The sequence below is a fragment of the Heliangelus exortis genome, chromosome 2 (assembly GCF_036169615.1).
Source record: "Heliangelus exortis chromosome 2, bHelExo1.hap1, whole genome shotgun sequence".
NCBI classification, from domain to species: domain Eukaryota; kingdom Metazoa; phylum Chordata; class Aves; order Apodiformes; family Trochilidae; genus Heliangelus; species Heliangelus exortis.
Window position 1 is genome coordinate 56,149,126 of NC_092423.1, and position 6,929 is coordinate 56,156,054.

Below are 6,929 nucleotides of genomic sequence, written 5' to 3' on the forward strand. Positions count from 1 at the left end.
CCAAGTTCTAAACATTATAGAAGGAATCTGAATAGTGGGGAGTCAGCTGAGCTGTGGTGGACACTCTGCTTTTAAGAGTAGGGCAATTAGTGCAGGGAGAAACTTTACCAGTAAATGACATACCTGGCGAAACTTTCAGCAACAGAGTTTTTCTGTATTTCTGTTCTAGACAACATTTACAACTCCTGTGCAGTTTACGCATGGTATTGTGTATTCACTAGCAAGACATCTCATACTTTTTAACAGCTTATCTCCAAAAGAAAACCTTAGTGTTAACCTTCCTCTGATTTTCCCTTCCACTTCTTTACCTCCCTTTCCAAACTGGGAGTCAAGCTTTCTCTCAGTGTTTTGGCACTCTGCCCTAACTACACATTCATTTTGTAAAATTTCCATTCTTGGGTTTTATTCTGTAGGGTTTAAGTACCAATTTCCTCTATTGTTTTTGATCTATTTGTTAAATGCTCCCTTTACTTTTTTTTTAAATTTCTTCTCAAACTCTCCAGTGACTGTCTGAGAAAAATTTGGATTCATTCTCATGTTTTATGTATCACTTTTCATTGGGTTTGATCCAGGAACATTACTGCCTCCCTGGCTCTTGTCAGAAGACAAAGCATTTTAATTCTGTGAAACTTATTGTTCAGGCACACCACTGCACATCTTAAGTAGCATGCATCTTAAGAAATAAGGATGATAGGTAAGTAAATTAAAACCTCCCCTAGTATTTTTCTTTATATTCTTTTTTTTTTTTTTCCAAGTGAAAAATGCCATCCTTGCCATAAGGATCAGCCTTCTGAACTCACACCAAGCATGTCTAGTTTTTTTAACAGTTTCTGAAGCTTAAACAGAGTGTGATCAAGCTGAGTACTTGAAGAAAAACATCTCTGAGTTACGAAAAATGTGGTTCCTTCTTGCTTCCAGTATTCTCAAATGCATACTCTTGACTCCTTCTGTTTTCGTTCATGAGATAAATGGAGTCGGTGTAGCTTCCACTTTGGCACCTCTGACCACAGCAGACACAGTCCACACTGGACTGAATTCCTCCCAGTGTAGCCACATTTATTTTTGTGGCCTCCAGTCAAGGTGCAAACTATACTGTCAATAGCAACATGCCGTTTGTTACAGATATCATTCTAGTGTATGTTCTTATCTTTGCTATGCCAGTGGAGACAAGCTCAGTAGCCTTGATGCTGCAAGACATCATGTCTTAGCAGCACATCTTAGCAGGAAATGCAAAGTTGTAATGCTGAAGAACAAATCCAAATGAGACACACATATATGGCCCCCTTGTCCCCTTGCCTCCTAGAGGAAGCAACTCCTAGAACACAATTCTCTAACCTGTACTTGTGCTGTGAAGAATAAAGCCCAAGGGCAGAGATCAAAGAGGCCAAAGTTTCAGTTTTATTGCCTTTCTTTTTGAAACTATAAAGGAGAGGCTGTGCCAGATTTTTAGCATGGGTATGTGCCAGCCAGTGCAAATGTATGAATGATACAGTCATGTTAGTAAATCAGAATGGCCATTGCCTTTTTTTTTTTTTTTTTTTTTTTTTTTTTTTGTTTTTGTTTTTTTTTTTGCAGTCTAGGCTGCAACTCTAGGAGCTGTACCTTAGCAAGTTACTTGCAGTAGCATGGGCAAGTGTCTACTGATTTCCTTCTGACAGCAAAGCTTGCTCCTAATTGTAATGTTACTTATCTGTCAATCAATCAGTTTAATGTTTAACATTATTCAGGTTTAATGAAGTTTTATTTGCTGCTTTACCACATGTAAACCTATCAGACCATCAAGATTTTTTTTTCTGTTTTGGCTCTAACATCGTAAGGGTAGTTTCCAAGGAGAAGGGTCTAGGTGCAAAATCATGGCATCCTGCAAGTGACAGAACTCTCTCACCCTTCAGCAAGACCAGCACAACACTCCAGCTGCTGTACCCTGAAGAGACATACCTTAAAAGAACCACCAAAGGTAAAAAATTGTGAGCAGAGAAAAGCATACTTCATTCTCCAGTTCACCAACGTGTAAAAGGAGGAAGGAAAGGAAGACAGAAGAAAAAAAAGTGAGGCTTGTTGAACAATAATAAAGAGAGGAGAGAAAAACATTCAAATGTCTTTGTTGTCTTCACCAGCAGATGTGAGTAGGAAATCTGTCAGACTTTTATATTGAGAAACTAATGAAGAATAATGCAACCAATGTGTCAGCTCTTAAGTATATGATACATCTATTTATAGATAAAATAATAGCACAAGATTTATACCAAAGGAAAAAGAGCTGCTGTTCTGAAGAGAGGCTTCTTTGTTGTCTGAAATTTTGGAGAAGAGCTACGGTAATAGGTATGAGCACATCCTTGTGATAGTTTCATATAATTGTATTCATGTTAAAAAGAGAGCTAAACCATCCTTTATTGCTGGCAGTAAGAACCAGTGAGTGCATTATAAAAATTGTCATTATATATCAGGGTCAAACAAGTGTCTGAAGATTCACAGACTAGTTTTTCCTGCCTTTTACTGAATAGCTCATAGTATGTTTCTAAAAGTACACAGTAATAATAGTAGTAAAATCATGTTATATATTATTCTACTTGTCTGTGATGCATCCCAGTTTAGATCTACACCCTTTTCCCTGTTTTGCCCCCAAAATACACACATTACCTAGATCACTGGTTCTGGCAAAGGTATGGGTGCATCAGAATTAATAGATATAGGAAGCAGGAAAGTGACATTGAACTAGATATGCAAGCTGAGACATGGGAATGAGGAGATGTTGCAGCAATCTGAAATTGTAACATTTTTATATCACAGGAATACAAAGAAATATCAGCCAGTAGCCAGTCATTACCTGTGAAATCACAGATGAATTTTAAAAAGCCTTTCCTTGTATCCAAAACTTAAAGTAAATTACTTCCTTAGGATAAAATAAAGGGTCAGATGACTATCGAGACAGGATTGCATGTTTTTTTAAAATCAGTTTCTTCAGTATTTCGCAGGTGGTACTGGGAAAGTCATTGGCCCTCCCAATGTCCTAATTTATCCATATTAGGAGAAGAATTGTTTATAACCATGGTTTTCCTGTAAGAATTATACAATATTTTTGAGTTTGGTCTGTATTTTTAAGGGAAGTTTCTAAGAAGAAAGCCCAAGTGCAAAATCATGGCAACTGTAAGAATAAAATATAAGAATAAGACATTCTTTGATTATAAGAAAAAAGAGTATAGTGGTATTGACAATGTTTCTAAAATTGCTTTTCTTTTTTTTTAATTTCCTGTAGTTTTGTTTCTCCAGTGCCCAAAAAAGACCGTATTATCTAAATCTTTCTTTCATCAGTCACATAGCAGTTGACTGCAATGAAACTAGACGTTACTGGGAGATATAATTTGGTGTGTCTAAGTATGACAAATCTCACTTTTGCTTACTTAGTCATTCTAGCTCATATTTTATTATCTATTTTACCATGAGTACTTGACTCTAGACTGCACAGATATGGAAAATGAGCAGTAGGTAATCTGAAATACCTTTTTCTTTGTTTTATTTTGTTGTTGCTTTCTTTAAATGTTGGGTTGTTGGATTTTTTTTCCCTTTTTATTTCTTTTTTAAGGCAGTTGTTAGTTGTTCCAGAACTATAATGGGCAACTTAAACTGGAACTAGCATTGGAACATTTAGATAGCATTATCTTTAAGATCATTTCCAACCTAAACCGTTCTATGATTCTATGCTTTAAAGTACATTGAAGTATGCGTTACCTAAGTCTACTCTAACCAATTGCTCATATCTATCTTTATATTCTTTCTTTTCATTATATGTGATAAGATTTATAGGCTAGGATTCCAGTAGGCTTTAGAGCATTATTTTACCAGTTATAATAAAAACATCATGTTGTTGATTTTTAAATTTTCTTTTTTTCCCTTGCATTCTATTATTTTGTAGGACAACATCCTGCAAGGAAAAGTAAACTGATATCAGTGGTGCTCTACCAAACCTCCAGCACCTCAAATTCAGCGAAAACTCAGCACTCTTAATTATGATTAATGTCCACCAACTTCCCTCTATTATATTTTTTCCTGAAAAGAAATGCCTTTTCAAAACACAGTTGCCTAGATAATATGCAGTAAAATAGGTTTGCTTTACTAATTGGGAGACTTAAATTACTTTCGTCACATTTTTAGCCTGTTTACTTCTTTTAGCAAATATGCCAAAAACTTTTTGGATATTAATGACAATTTTCTTGGCTCTGTGTTTTCTGCCTTTGTAGTAAGGGTGTTCTTTACTCCTTCAGAGTTCAAACCCAGGTGAACTTTGAGCCATGAGCAAAGTATTATTTTTGACTCAGCTTTTGTGGAAGACTCAGGCTGTTTAAAAGTTGGACAAGAAAATCCTGTTGTGAGGTACAAGTGCTGTATCAACAGGAAAGGCAGTTCAATCAGTGGAGAAAACTCATCTCTTTTACTTTGGCCAAGTTACCCCTTGTTATCAAAATGAAGCCAGTTCTGAATGTAAAGGTAACCAACGACTCCTATGACTGAAGTGTTGGAATGGAAGGATATAGGCTTTCTAGGAAGGACAGGCAGGGAAGATGAGGAGCTGGTGTTGCTCTCTACATAGTTTCTATGAGGGTCTACCCCATCACTTTGCTGGACACAAAGATGAGACTGACTGGCCTGTACTTCCCTGGGTCTTCTTTTTTTCCCTCTTTCTAAAACGGAGAATTACATTTCCTCTTTTCCGGGCAGTGGGAACTTCACCAGACTGCCACGATTTCTCAAATATGATGGATTTGTAACTTCATCAGGACCTGTTGATGTAACTTATCAGGTCCCATACACTTGTGCACATTCAGGTTCATTAGATGGTCTTAAACTGATGTGGTGTGGTTCTTCATTCTCCCCATCCTTGCCTTTGCTGTCTGAGACTTGGGTGGTATAGCTTGAGCAATTGCCAGTAAACACCAAAGCAAAAAAGTTGTTGAGTATCTCTGTCTTTTCCATGTCCCAGGTAACTTATGGAAAGGACCCATGTTTTCCCTAGTCCTCCATTTTTGACCAACATAGGTGAAAATACCCCTAGCTTTCCTAGCCTGATCCCTGTCAGCTTGGACAGTTTCTCTATTCCTCTCAGGTTACCTGTCCTTGCTTTCATTCTCTGCAGGCTTCTTTTTTGTGTATGAGTTTGTCCGGGAGCTCCTTGTTCACCTATGCAGGCTTCCTAGCATTTTTGTCTGCCTTCCTCTTTGCTAGGGTGCATTGCTTCTGAGCTTGGCAGAGGTGATCCTTGAATATTAACCAAATTTCTTTGGTTCCTTTTCCATCCAGGGCTTTCTTCCATGCTATTCTACCAAGTAGATCCCTGAAGAGGCTGAAGTCTGCTTTCCTGAAGTTCAGAGGAATGAGATTGCTGTGTGCCCTCCTTGCTGCAATAAGGATCTTTGGAGCTACTTGGCTCAGTGTTTCTATATATATTTTATTTTTCCTTCCACACAATTCTTCCATACTTCAGTATTCCAGGTATGCCAGCTGCTGTTCTCACCTTTTTATACAAAGCACTTAATTTGATATTCACTGATTAGAATCATTAGATGGAACATAGAATCACAAAATTTTAGAATAGTTAGGGTTGGAAGAAGCCTTTAAAGGCCATCTGTCCTCCTGCCATGAACAATTACATCTTTCACGAGATCAAAGGTTGATCAAAGCCATGTCCCAGGCTGTCTTGATTGCAGTCTCCTGGGAGATGTCATATGTATTTATTCTCACACGAACTGTGTTTGCACTGTAAAAATAAAACTTGTTCCAAACTAGAAGTGGCTAAGCTGATCTAGTCAAATCATGTCAAATATGCAAAGAAGAAAAGATATCTTCTGTTTTTATTCTAAATATCTCTAAACTTTAGTTTATCCTGCTTGCTCAAAATAAAGCCAAGTGTCTCCCATTCACTGTCATTTTAACTAAGTTCATCTATATGAATACCACTAAGCTTTTCCTATTTATTTTTTTAATTACTCTACTAGAATACTCCTGGTCTACATTATAGACATTATACATTATAGGTGTGCCAGCTTTTAAATATTTATGAAAATAAATCTTTGCTTTATGACAGGTATAATAGCTTGTACTCATTACCATAAATATATGCATAGGTTAAAAGAAGGTTCTCTTGATAACAAACGGGTTTTGAAAATCTATTCAAAAGCCACATTGATCCATTTCAAATATGGAAATTTTAGAAGGGCATTTATTCTACTACATGTAATTGAAATACTATATAAGGCAAAGAGGAACATTAAATGTAAAGGGATCTGTGAGGAGTTTCACTGAAATCATAAAGATGCGATAATAAATATGAAGAACATTTAAGAGTTACTGAACCAAAACAAATGTTTTTCAGATGTAGTGGGTAAATAGCATCTCATGCTGTTCACAATATATTTAAAAGAGGAAATAGTAATTCTGTGCAAAATGCAAAGGCTACAAAATCAGATCATTAGATATGGTAGCTTTTGAAAAGGAATCATTTCAAGGTAGCTTTTAGTGAAGTTTTCTTATTTCTTTGCTCATGTACACAATTTTTCACACTCTAGGTCATACCCCGTGAGTGATTTAAGCAACCAAATTATGAACCTAAACACAAATTACAGATCTCAGATCTCCCATTCATACTGCTGTATAAAACTGGAGTGCTAAAACAACGTTTCCATACGTCTCTGCAGATTTTATAGGAGCATGGAATTTTCATCTGCATCTAAACCCTGCATCAGGTGTACTAGAAAATGCAGTTATATTGTATATTTTGCAATCATTAGATATGTTTCTTAGGACATCTTTCATTGTCCAATTGCTTTTTCTCCAACAGGTAGACTAATTTTTATTTTTTTTTTAATACAATGTAGAAAATGGAGGAGACATTCCCTACACATAAAACACTTGGAGTGGGGTTGCAATAGAGTGGT